This window comes from Gossypium hirsutum, chromosome A10, assembly GCF_007990345.1.
Source record: "Gossypium hirsutum isolate 1008001.06 chromosome A10, Gossypium_hirsutum_v2.1, whole genome shotgun sequence".
Taxonomy (NCBI): domain Eukaryota; kingdom Viridiplantae; phylum Streptophyta; class Magnoliopsida; order Malvales; family Malvaceae; genus Gossypium; species Gossypium hirsutum.
Genome location: NC_053433.1, coordinates 96,123,100 through 96,127,061, shown reverse-complemented (window position 1 = coordinate 96,127,061; position 3,962 = coordinate 96,123,100). Strand labels below are relative to the sequence as shown.

Below are 3,962 nucleotides of genomic sequence, written 5' to 3'. Positions count from 1 at the left end.
AACTCAAAAATCAGTTTCGTAATTTTTTCCTGAAACTAGACTCATATTCCCATCTACATATTTTTTTCTAGAATTTTTGGTTGGGCCAATTAGTACAGTTTATTAGTCAAAGTCTCCCATGTTACAGGGATCGACTACACTGACCTTTGCGCATTACGACTTAGATATCTCCCTGCACAGAGCTTCAATACTGATTCCGTTTGTTTCTATAGAAACTAGACTCAGAGAGGAATCTATAAATATATGGCATGACTCCTAATTATCTCTGGTTAATTTATAATGAATTTCCAAAGTTGGAACAGGGAATCCAGAAACCGTTCTGGCCTTGTCTCATGAGAACCTGAATATCTCTTAACATACTATCCATATGATCGTTTCGTTACTTTCTTATGAAAATATATTCATCAAGGTTCGTTTACATAATTTATTCACTATTTAATTCCATTCCTACTATTTTTAGTGATTTTCCAAGTCTACATCACTGCTGCTGTCAGCATCTGCCTTTAAGGTAGACCTTACCTATTTCATAGTTTCCATGATTCAACTAGCCCTTTTAGCATAAATAGCACAAATTATGATAGTGATTAACCATTCCCATGGCCAATCCTTGTTAAGCATATCCACACCTCTCAATAACCATATCCATACCAAATGATTATAACATTATACTCAAACATATATAAGCCATTTTCGCATGGCTATCCAAAATTATACAAGTCCAAAGGGTCCATGACCCACAACAAAAAGGGTAGTCCTATACATGCCATTTCGAAGTTCAACCAAAATTGTACCAAAAGGGGGCTTCGATAGTGTGGGCGACTTCGACTTCAAAATCCCGAGTCCGATAGCTGAAGAACCAAAATCTATAAAACAGAGAATCAAAGAGACGGAGTAAGCAATTTATGCTTAGTAAGTTTTGAGCAAGGGATTCCAGCACAACAAAAGTATAGCATTCATATAGCTAAACGGATAATTTCATATGCACAAATTTTCAATATCATACTTACTTCACATTACCAACCCTTTTATTCATACACAAAGATCAACTTAGCCAAAGGCCGGTAGCTCATTTATCAACTGAGCGAATACTTATTTGTAAGGGCTCACCTAATTCAAAGCACATGCGAAACATACCTCAATGTTGGGATGTTTCAAGCGTATTAACTGAAATTTTTACAGCAAGATCATTCATTCCCAAATCACGTACCTTCAGAATTTAACCAGATATAGCTACTCGTTCAAATGCCTTCGGGACATAGCCCGGTTATAGTAACTCGCACAAATGCCTTCGGGACTTAACCTGGATTTAGTAACTCGCACAAATGCCTTCGGGACTTAACCCGGATTTAGTAACTCGCACAAATGCCTTCGGATCTTAGTTCGGATATGGTCACTTAGCACAAAGCCTTCGGGACTTAGCTCGGACATCATTCAAATAACCATGCACATTTAACAATAAATCATGGCACGTTCGTATTTCATTTTCGTTAGCAAAACTCAAACACAAGACACTTATCATTCTTGCAATTTCGGCTCAATAGCCACACACAAAGAGCATGATTTTGATTTGCTTAAAACATGATCTAATCAAATCATAATTTAAGCTCTATTACTCAAGAACTTACCTCGGATGTTGTCGAACGATTCCGATGGCTATTCGACCACTTTTTTCTTCCCTTTATCGGATTTAGTTCCCCTTTGCTCTTGAGCTTAATTAAACAAATAAATTGATTTAATCATTTGAGCATCGAAAAGAGGAACACAAGGCACTTAGCCCATATTTATACATTAGACATTAAAGTCACATACATATGAAATCATGAATCAACTCAACATATTAACCCACACTTCTTTTTAGCCGATTGTCTAAGCCAAGATAAAAGCATCAATATGCTTGCCTCTAACCGAATACATGCAACGCCAATCTTCTTCCTATGGCCGAATATGCATGTCTATGTTGAGGCCGATTATATGCTTAATACTTCCTACAAGTATGGTTACTTGTATTGATTATATATCATCTTGTTTCAAGTTCAAAACTCGGCTAATACGCATATATACACTAGTAATCAAATACTATCATTTTGCACTTCACCTTACTACCATTTCACATCTATTTTCTACCATGGCCGAATGCATCAAGACACCATACCATTCAATTTTGGTCATGGGTTACACAAAGAACTTAATGTCTAACTCAAAAATGTCAAAAAGAAAATCCAAGAGTCATCAATCACCATCACATGTATCATTACAAAGCTTTACACTTAGCATGCAAATGACATCAACACAAATCCACCTTAGCCGAAACTTAACTCATCTTCATGCCTCATCACCACAACATCAAACATCAACCAAGAATGATGCATCCATGGCCGAGTGTCATTTCCATCACATAGCAAGATTTAGACCATGGGCTAGGTAGAACTCAAGCTAACAACTAAAACATGCATGCATCTCATGGAACATCATCAAACATACCTTAGCCTAGTTACATGCATGGCCGAACCTCTTCAACCTTTCTTCTTCCTTCCTCCTTAAAATTTTCTTTGGCCAAGGATGAACCAAAGGATGAACACTTTTTTTTTGTTTTTCTTTCTAGTTTCGGCAAAATGGGGGGGGGAACAAACCACACACTTTTTTTTGTTTTCATCATATTCCCTTTCATTATTTTATGCCCATGCTCCTTATTTTATCATACTTCCCATGAAACACTAACTCAACATGTTTATGACATGTTCTTGCCCATCACACTTGGTCTACCATGCTTGTCATGGCCGGCCACTACTAATTGGGGGGGGGGGAATTTGACATGCAAGTCCCCCCTTTTTATTTCATGCACTAATAGATCCTTATGCTTTGACCTATCACATTTCAAAATTTTCTCACATAAGTCCTATTTACTAAAACTCACATGCAATCGACTAAATCGAAGCTTGAAATTTTCACACATTCATAATTACATATTCTAGACAATAAATATCACATTCAAACATTTCGGTGACTCAGTTTAGCGGTCCCGAAACCACTTCCCGACTAGGGTCAATTTTGGGCTGCCACATGCGTCAACCATTTGCCGAGTCGAAGGATTCAGACCATTGTGAAATGTTTGTACTTGGAGCCAAAGTAGTAACCCATGGTGAGGGCACCGTCTCAGTAAGTCCTTATATCTCTTCCATGCATCGTAGAGGGTTTCTAAATCCATCTGCACAAAAGAAGAGATATCATTACGTAATTTAGCCGTTTTAGCTGGCGGAAAATATTTTAGTAAAAAATTTTAGGTCATTTGTTCCCAAGTAGTAATTGACCCTCGTGGTAACGAGTTCAACCACTATTTAGCTTTGTTCCTTAATGAAAAAGGAAACAACCGAAGATGAATGGCATCGTCAGAAACGCCATTGATTTTAAATGTATCGCATAGTTCTAAAAAGTTGGCTAAATGAGTGTTGGGATCTTCATCCTACAAACCATCAAACTGAACAAATTGCTGTATCATCTGAATAGTGTTAGGTTTTAGTTCAAAAGTATTTGCAGCTACAGCAGGTCTAACTATGCTAGATTCAGTTCCTGTTAAAGAAGGTTTAGCATAATCATACATAGTGTGTGGAGCAGGATTTTGATTAACCGCAATTGCAGGAGGTAGCTAATTGCCTTGGTTTTCAACCATCTCTTCGGTTGGGGGTTGAGTGTCGTCTTCTTGCTCATTCTCCGTCTATCTTAAGCTGTGCCTTATTTCTCTTTGGTTTCTACGGATTGTACGATCAATTTCTTCGTTGAAAAGTAATGGTCCCGACGGGTTTCTTCTAGTCATAAACAATAAAAACCTGCCAAGAGAAAGAAAGAGTAGGCTAATAAATAATAATAATAATAATAAGATAAAATTAAATTTCAAGAAAAATAAATGGTTAAAGTAATAAAAATTAAGCGTTCCTAATATCTTAGATCCCCGGCAACGGCGCCAA

At 37.2% G+C, this 3,962-nt stretch overlaps 1 non-coding gene across 1 annotated transcript; it reads left to right on the top strand.

Annotated features, from left to right (window-relative positions):
- Positions 1-3,131: 3,131 nt before the first annotated feature.
- LOC121208915 (small nucleolar RNA R71) lies at positions 3,132-3,238 on the top strand. Its single transcript, XR_005904036.1, has one exon. It is a non-coding gene; the product is annotated as a small nucleolar RNA R71 (small nucleolar RNA).
- The last annotated feature ends 724 nt before the right edge of the window (positions 3,239-3,962 follow it).